The following is a 10000-nucleotide window of genomic DNA, read 5'->3' as shown; positions in this document are numbered from 1 at the left end:
TATATATATATATATATATATATATATATATATATATATATATATATATATATTCTTACAAAGCTGGTCTAGCATAGAGTAAATAATCCCTTCACATATTTTATTTATGTATTTCATTTGTTTATTTAAAAGGCGAATAACTAGCCCGTAAAGTGAGTTCCGATCACGTAGATATAAGTTTTGTATATAAATTACGTAAGATTTTCGTCGTTAATTTCATTGTATTCTTCATTCGAGTCAGTTTATGTAAATTTACGTTATTTTTAAGAATTAACTTTTTATTTCACCTATTTTGTTACGAAGTCCTATGAAAGCTGTACAGTTAAGAGTGCTATGTGATCCATACGAGATATGAACAAGGGCTTATGTAAATCTTTTTATATTTCTATGAGGTATTGCGTCATGTTTGTGAGAAAATACACAATTCTTATATTTGCCACATGTTTTGGAAAGTTCTCAAAAACCCCAGTGTTAGATTTTATCTTTTTTTTTTTATTTTCGAGAATGGTGGGTGGGCGGAGCAGCTGAGAGAGAGAGTTGCCTGAAACCAAGGTTCGTCCCCCTGAAAATTCCTCTAGTTGATAACTCTGCCGTCACTAGGTGCCGGTCCCCAAGCCACAAGAATAATCTATTTGGAATAATCTGGAAGTAGCTAATTTCATATAAAAGTTACCCCAGGGCTGCATAGATCAGATAGAGAATTCCAGCCTCAAGTCATAATCCATCCCCCTCTCTCTCTCACACACGCTTCTCATACTAGATCGGTGTAATGTTTTAAAAGTGTTCAATGAAGTGAAATCTCAAAGTTTTTGTAACTGGCCCTGCAGTAACGTGAAAGGTATTTGAAACGTTATCTGGTTAACTATTTTCATAAGTTATGAAGTCTAAGTAATTGTGAAAAATTTAATTTCAAGCGAAACAAGTGATTATATAATTCTCAAAGTGTAAAATTTCTTTTGTCTTAGCCTAAGGTTTTATCCAGATTTAATATTTCGAGTCAAGTGTTTATATAATTGTCAGTGTAACATTTCTTTTTTCTTAGTCTAAGTTTTGTTCAGACTTAATATTTCGAATGATTTATTTTTTTTTATGTAAATTCTTTCAAAGTGTTGTAATTTTTATAGAATATATTTATTTTTTAAAGTGTGTATTATTTCAATCACCAGTGTTTATTTCAGTACTCTCCTATCCCAGTTAAAGAATCGAAGTAAGAGGTGGTTTTGAATAATTCTTAATAATAATTACCCAGTTTTGTTTTGAGGGAACTTAGACCTTTGGATATTCAGTGTTTTTATATATGGCTGTCTTTGGAGCTCGGGTATTAATATTTTCAAGTGTAACAGATTTAATGTAAAAACAAACAGGTGAGCTTGGAACTCAAAAAGTTATGTAGCTTGCCAGCCATAATATATAATATGATATTATATTTTAGTTCCCAGACACGGGACAATGATGTAATAATTTGCATATATATATATATATATATATATATATATATGTATATATATATATATATATATATATATATATATATATATACATGTGTGTGTGTGTGCAATGTATGTATGTATGTGTGTGTATTGAATTAAAAGCTGAAGATAGAGAGACGACTGGCAAAATCTAACCGAGGCCCTTTGCGTCTTTAGGCGTAGGAGGAGATAATGGTGATGAAACAAATTTCACATACATCACACATTAATACTGACACTAAAGCCACGGGAGATTGATACTTTTTGATTGATCTGTCTTTGGTGGTTTAACATATTCAGAAAATCCTTAGCTTCAGTGGGACATGCAAAACGACACATTCTCAAATCGCACAGTGCAGTAGCACAGCTCGTCCTTGAAATCTCACCTGTCTGGTGCCAAGTTGATGGTAACGAGAGCAGCTGAGGTGACCAAGATCAGAGTAGCGAGAACGCCCAACCAGACCTGCACGAGACAAGAATATCTTACAAACTTTACTTTTGTCATTTTTAGATACATGCGAAGCTCTAAATTTTTTTTTTTTTTTTTTTTTATCCATTTGTCATTATTTGTCTCATGCAATTTCGATGCTTGCGATATAAATGGAACTGTATGAAAAGAGAATGTAGTGTATGCTTAGGAAAAGGTGTAGGTCTACTCGAAAATGTAATACGGTTTTTATACGGTGAGAGAGAGAGAGAGAGAGAGAGAGAGAGAGAGAGAGAGAGAGAGAGAGAGAGAGACGTATACACACCAGCAGGGTAAAGGGTTTTACAAAGCCCATCAAATCAGGCTCGAGTTGAGGCCTCTTATACAAGATGGTCTGGTCAGTTACGAAGATGGCATCGCTGAACTCGGCTGCTTTGTATCTGTCATAAGTCACTCCGATGGGTCCAATGGCTACTTCGGCCTCCTGGTAACAAAAAATAATTTTTCATTGGATGTAATTTTGATTCATTTTGGGTTTCTGGGCCATTTTTCCTCCCAACACTTTTACAACCAAGTTTGTTTCATGTATTTTTGTATATTGTTACTTTTCATTGTTTTTTTTTTATTTTCACAATCGAATCTGAATGTCTTTGAAAAAATAAGAACTTCATGAATGTATAACTGACATCCGGTTAATGCTTCATTTACTTTTTAATTCGTCCGTTTATCGACAGTACAAGGACTGCCATTATAGTACCACTATAGTCAATTTCTTTTAATGAGGTGCATTTGCACCGACTCACAGCGGTGCCCTTTTAGCCTGGAAAAGTTTCCTGATCGCTGATTGTTTAGAATTATCTTGTCCAACCAATCAGCGATCAGGAAACTTTTCAGAGCTAAAGGGGCACCGCTGGAAGTCGGTGCAAATCTGCCTTGCATAAAAAAAAAAAGAAAAAAAAGAAAAAAAAAAGACTATAGTTTACGGTGACATATATCACTACCAATATTACTACTACTACGTTGCAACTGAGAGACCCCCGATAGAAATTCCTGTTTAAAGGGAATGCTTCTGGACGTGTGTAACATACCTTGCTCTGCAACATTCCCATCATTCCAGTCCAAGTTCCATTGGGTTGTTCAGTTCCCCAGAAGTAGTTCAGTTTGTATTCGTAGCTGAAAGAGGAGATGAACATTCTATTTTAGTCCGATGATGGAGGAGAAACTAAAACGCAAATCTTAAACTTTGCTTCCACAGTCAAAGCAGAAAATTGAATATCTTGTTAAAATTCTAACTTGGGTTTTGAAATTATTTATATTACGCTAACCTTTTGTGGAAAAGCAGAAAATAAACATTCATTTTGTGGAAAATCCTGGTGTGACTTTTCAATTTCGTCTCATTCTGTACATATAAAAGAATAACGAATTTATTTTGATTTTACTCCTATTATATTAATGATAACTGCAAATATAAGTCTGATCTCATAAATGAGCTTACCAAAAGGCAAGTCGTTTTTGAATGACCATGAACAGCTCGATAAGGGGACCAGTAAAATTCGGAAAGGTCCCTTCGACGAACGGGGGCCACTGTCGAAAAAAAAGAAGTCTTGTAAGTTTAACATTGTCACACATTATATATATATATATATATATATATATATATATATATATATATATATATATATATATATAATTATATATATATATATATATATATATATATATATATATATATATATATATACACCGTAGTGTACGTATGCATACAGTACATATATGCTGTACTGTAATATAATATTTGTTATTCTCAGTCCGCCCATCCTATCCGTAGCCCAGATTAAAAGGACAAGACTCACATAGCCAACAGCCACAGGAACGCAGCCCTCTCTCTTGGTACTCAGTTCGTCAGCCATATCCACAATTCTTCTTCTCTGCAATGATGGAAAAGAATACAGATTTAAGTCTGCGAAAATCTCCAAAAGTCTGCGTTGGCTAAAGATTGGTCGAGAAAAACTTCCTAAGAATCAATATTGCTTGTTGAGGTTTCGTAACCTAATTTATACGGCATATTTTTTTTTCATTATTGCCATGCATCTTTAATTTGGTTTATATTCGAAACCATCGATATCTATGTAATAGGTTCTTTTAATTGGATATTTCAGAGATGGAAGGAAAATAATTTTGTTCTCTGGTTTTCTGAGAGTGGAGTCATCCTTGCCTGTGTTCAACAAATAATTCTGTCGTAAGTAGGCTGCGCTAAATAATTTTGTTCGTTCCATTGTTACGGCATAAAAAAGCAAACAATTCTAACTAACATTTTAAGCATCGTTTAAATATGCCCAGATGGAAATAAAAACGGTATAAAAAACGAAATCAAGAAAGTTAATGTGACCTGATTTGAAATAGGATTAAAAGTTAGCACTGCCATTGCAGAGGACAGTGGTTTGGTATCTTCTACTCATAAAGAATATTCTTCATCTCGCGACTCTTACAAAACTAACGAAATCTATATGAAGAGAGCTATCTAAATTCTAACAAAAATAAGTACTAAGAACCATTAAGAACCATCAAGGTGCACAAGACTGCCGTATCTCACCTCGACCGCAGATAGTCTAGTACTGTCTGTACTGTAGTGGCGTGGAGTGGTGTCTGCTCTTGCTTTGACTCACTTTGTGCACCGTTTTTAGACAGATGTAATTGGTAGAGTTTATTACACATTCATAGGTAATTACCAGATGGAAATGATATAATTTTGCACAAAGGCATTCTAGTGTTTTTGAAACGGCTTAGGTTTTTATTTGTTCACGGAATTGTGTGGTGAGATTGATCTAACTATAAAGTATTAATAGAGCTTGACATTAACCTGGTGTTCAATTTTCCTTTTTTCGAAAAGACCAAACTCTTAGTTCTTTACGCAACCTAGTTTAGGAAGAGAAATGGATAATTGCTATCGGAGAAAAAAATAATGCAACCAAGAGTAAATATAGAACTATATCGAAAAATAAACAAGCCAAAATTTTGAAATAATTATTTAGAGGCAGAAGAAAATTGTGAATAATAACTCACTGAATATAAAGACTAAAATAGGGGATAGGCAAGCTACCTCTTACATGTTCGGATTTGCCTGATCAACTACTAAAATGCCTTCGAGACTTTTCTCGCAAGCTTGTTTCATTTGATCTAAATGATTTCCCCGCTAGGTGACATTTCAATTAAGCATGCCAAGAGAAGCTGAAGAATAAAGAGACGGGTCATTGCAGTTATGGTGTATGATTCGAGTAGTGGTTGGGACAATTCAAGCTCTCTTTGTTCTTTATTATTATTATTATTACAACCTAAGTTATAACCTTAGTTGGAAAAGCAAGATGCTATATGCCCAAGGGCTCCACCAGGGAAAAATAGCCCAGTAAGGAAAGGAAGCAAAGAAATAAACTACATGAGAAGTAATATGCTATCAAATTAAAATATTTTAAGAATGATAACAATATTGAATTAGATCTTCCATATACTGACTGTATAAACTATATATATATATATATATATATATATATATATATATATATATATATATATATATATATATAAACAGGAAACGAAATACGATGGTAGAAGAGACTCATTAGCTATGATAAGCAGCTCTTCTAGGAGAAGGACACTCCAAAATCAAACCATTGTTCTCTAATCTTGGGTAGTGACATAGCCTCTGTACCATGGTCTTTCACTGTCTTGGGTTAGAGTTCTCTTGCTTGAGGGTACACTCGGGCACACTATTCTATCTTATTTATCTTCCTCTTGTTTTGTTAAAGTTTTTATAGTTTATAAATCAAATATTCGTTTTAAACTTACTGTTTTTAAAGTATCTTACTTTTACGTGTTTCCTTTCCTCACTGGGCTATTTTCCTTGTTGGAGCCCCTGGGCTTATAGCATCCTGCTCTTCCAGTTAGGATTGTAGCTTAATAATAATAATAATAATAATAATAATAGGCCACGCTATTAGGTGAATGTGTAGGCATACACAAAATGAGCCGTAACCAGAGAGACGGGTCCAATGTAATACTGCCTGACCAGTCAAAGGCCCAAATAACTCTAGCTGTAGTATCTCAACGGGTGGCTGGTGCACTGGCCAACCTACTACCTTTATTAGCACTGGGGAATGTTCATGCCCATGTCAGTGATTGTGAAAGTTCGAATGCTGTCTCAGTCGGTACTCCGAAAGGTTTAAAGCAGGCCATATACGCAGAGGGGCTAGCGCGCTGATATGACAACGATTGGCACCAACCGGCCAAACCTTAACGTGTATGAGGGGGGGGGGGGGGTTAAACAGGACAAACCCAAACCGGGTTTGTCCTCTCATTCTTTCAGCATGTTTGACCAGTCAGGCCAGCCTGGCCAGTTGACCAGACTGGCCAGCCTGGTCAGTTGATCTTGTGTGTGTGTGGGGACGGACTATATTTTGACACGTTCAGTATCATTATACGACCATACTTTGTCCCTTGATCGGAGTTCTTTTTTTTTTTTCTAAAATAATGATAAACTGATTACATTTCACAATATTTTGACTTAGTACTGTAATGAAACAATTTTTTAATCCGACCTATCTCCTAAGATGCGACCCACAGAATCAAACATCATGTTTTAGAGATACTTTTAAAATTTATTCAGAATTTTTTCTCTTAGTAGTGTTAATTTTCTTCTAATTGATATGTATGCTTCTAACACTTTATGTCCTTCAGCTTGTTAATAATTTTACAGAATGTCTCTTTTAATGTTCTTAAGATATGTTATCTGAATTGTTTATTACTTCTTTTAGTTTTTCTATTTCCTTTCCCCACTAGGTTACTTTCCTCGGTTGGAGCTCTTAGGCTTATAGTATCTAAACTATGGTATTCCAGAGTTTAGTCAATTCGAAATGATAAACCAGAACAATATTTTCTCTTCTTAATAGAGAAAAATAATAACGAGAATCTAAAATATGGATATATGATAGATTAAGAAGTTGGCGATCATTCTATTTTTTGTAACCTATGTATATCTCGGCCACATTTTCTCTGTACATAAACACAATCCTTTTCAAATGTCTATAGATTAACGCGAAATCAAGTATGCCTAATTAAAAGTATAGGAGTCCATTAGCATGTGATAATCTCCAGAAAGCTCGAAAAATTCTTTTAGTATATTTCCCCTATGAGTACATTCGCACCGTAGCCGATAGAGAATGCCTATCCCGTTCCTTCATATTATCTACAATCAGATTTCATAAATTTATATTAAGAAAAATAAAATAAAGAATTAAAGAGTACCAAAATTTGGCATTTTCAAAATTAATTGTACCAATTGTGATTGAAACCTCGTAATCTACCAAATTTGGTTAAAAGGTACCAAATACGTAACCTGTTGTCGAAATTTGGTTAAAAAATCCCCCCCCCCCCACCTAAAAAAAAGAAAGACGAAGAAAAAAAAAAACGGAACCACGTAGGCCTGATCCTGGAAGCTCCTTGTTGGTTATACATGGTTCCATTTTTTTTTTTGGGGGGGGGGGGGGGGTGTACGTTTTAACCAAATTTCGGTTACAGGTTACATATTTGGTACTTTTTAACCAAATTCAAGAGAAATAAGTACATTAAGACAAATCATCTCCTGGTAGAAGCCGACAGAGAATGCCTATCACGTTCCTTCATATTATTTCAAGTCAGATCTCATAGATTTATATTAAGTAAAAAATAAAGGGAGTAAAAAGTACCCAAATTTGGTCTTTTCAAAATCAGATGAAGGCTACCAATTGTACTTGATACCCCGTTATGTACCAGATTTGGTTAACAAGTACCTAAAATAAATAAATAAATAAAGTAACCATGTAGGCATAATCCTGGGTGCCCAATCCTCTCGAACTATACAGGCTAGTCCGTAGCGTGTGGCCATTTTTCACAGACAGGAGCGCCGCTCCAGTCCAACAGGACAAACCGTACGCCGTACGGCCAGTCCTCTACATGTTTGGCCGGCTTAAGACGTCTTATGTTGTTTGGAAAATTCCAATCGATGTTGTTATCATTATTGCTGTTATTATTACCAACCAAACTACAACCCTAATAAAAAAAGAAAAAGAAAAAAAAAAACAAAACAGAATGCTCCTATAAGAAAAACAGCCCATTGCGGAAACGGAGTAGAGGAGCAATTAATAAACTAAAAATGGGATAAAAAAAAAAATTATAAAGTATATTAAGATCAGTAATAAAGTTAGATACTGAGACATACATAAACTATGGAATTCGACTTACGTCAACCTGTTCAACAGAAAAGCATTTTCAACAAGTTACAGCTTCGGAAGTTTCACCGGCTCAACAGTCTGGTCACAGTTGGAATAAAACTTGATAACTGTAGCTCTCAATGTGATACCATATGGGTTGATGAGTTACTTTGAAGTCTGAAATTTTGAAAATTCTTCCCCTTAATTCGTTTGGAAGTTAAAATGTCAAAGAAAACACTTCTCAACAACGTATTTCCAGATCATACCATTTTGCTTGGCTGTTAGGTGAGCCGATTTCTCTTATTCTTTGTACAACTTCAAGGTATGTCGTCTCTCTCTCTCTCTCTCTCTCTCTCTCTCTCTCTTTACAACTTGAAGGTATATCGTTTCACTCTCTCTCACTCTCTCTCTTGAAGGTAAATCATTTCACTCTCTCTCTCTCTCTCTCTCTCTCTCTCTCTCTCTCTCTCTCTTGAAGGTATATCATTTCTCTCTCTCTCTCTCTCTCTCTCTCTCTCTCTCTCTCTCTCTTTGTACAACTTGAAGGTATAGAGTCCTTTCAATGACGTCACTGGGAATCGCCGGCGGCCATGCTGGAGCACATACAAAGCGAAAACATGGCAGCTGCTACAGCGAATATGGACAATGAGAGCGACTTTGTCAAACAATTGTCGGGTGATGATAAGCGTTTTTACAAGCAGAAACTCTATCTAATTGATGGCCTAGATCCATACCAGATGCAGAATTCATTCAGTCAAAATATTGAGGATTTTCCCAATATTTCATACATTGATATGGTGAACTACTTGGTACTGTCGGCCAACCCAGAACTTGAGTGGGCATACATTTCCGTTGAATAATCTGCTTCTAGAATTCGTGGTTTTTCCCTTTAATGCTTTTAAGTCCAAAATTAGATAAAGACTGGGCCAATGAAGAGAGTGTTTATAATTATAAAGCTAATATTGATCATTTAACCTAACCTTGTGTATTATAATTTTTGATTGTCAAAATGTATGTAAAAGTTTTGCATTATAATGTCAAATCTTTATCAGTTCATGCCTAACCATTGTGTTTATGTTTGGTTACAAATGCTATAATTTCTTATATACATATAAACACATGATGGACAAACTCTATTGTAATGCTCTTGGATGATCGTTTTGCCTCCTTGCAATTAAATGCCCAAGTTTAATTATTTTTTCAATGTTTCATATTTAAGCTGAAGACCCCATTGGGTTAAACCAGCTTTCAGATATTATTATTATTTATAATCAATGTTTATTCATCACATAGGCCTGTATGTCTACACAATTTAATACACAAATTAAAATAAATATAAATAAAAACTTAATTATATATAGGCATGAGCACCTTGACGAAATAGAGACCTAGGTAAGTAGCCTTTGTTAATATAGCCAATATGGGCGCTTTTAATTTTTGTTTTGAAAATCTGAGATGCCCCTTTGATGTTTAAAAATTGAGATGCCCCCTCCCCCACACACACTACACACTGAACTGACGATGATACTTGTGAAGTCACCTATGCGATCGGATATAGCATGTTTACACAGGAAAAATTATACTTTTAGGGCCTAGCCGAGACTGACCTGATATGAAATGATCAGAACAAATACATGCGTAGGGTAGTGAGGATTCACGTAGATCAGCCCGTGACATTCTGGTCAACCACAAGTCACGTCTGCGCTTGGATAATTCCTCTGTATCTTTGTCCTGATTCTGAATAACTGCCGGTATGCGGTAGAAACTCTTGTCATCTCTTCGTCCTCGATTCCCACAGCCAGCAATAGCGCAAAAACTGGGCATTGTGTGAATGTGAATGTGATGAAATGGCTAAATATTCA

At 35.1% G+C, this 10000-nt stretch overlaps 2 long non-coding RNA genes across 2 annotated transcripts in view; one reads left to right on the top strand and one right to left on the bottom strand.

Annotated features, from left to right (window-relative positions):
• Positions 1-10000, top strand: part of LOC137621667 (uncharacterized) — a 213440-nt gene that overhangs the window by 102940 nt on the left and 100500 nt on the right. The window lies entirely within an intron of this gene.
• On the bottom strand, positions 2978-3823 carry LOC137622098 (uncharacterized). The gene is made up of 3 exons (XR_011040361.1): positions 3750-3823; positions 3392-3480; positions 2978-3069 (listed from the first exon to the last, which is right to left on the bottom strand). It is a non-coding gene; the product is annotated as an uncharacterized lncRNA (long non-coding RNA).

This window comes from Palaemon carinicauda, chromosome 28 (assembly GCF_036898095.1).
Source record: "Palaemon carinicauda isolate YSFRI2023 chromosome 28, ASM3689809v2, whole genome shotgun sequence".
NCBI lineage: Eukaryota > Metazoa > Arthropoda > Malacostraca > Decapoda > Palaemonidae > Palaemon > Palaemon carinicauda.
This window is presented reverse-complemented; position numbering and strand designations above follow the sequence as displayed.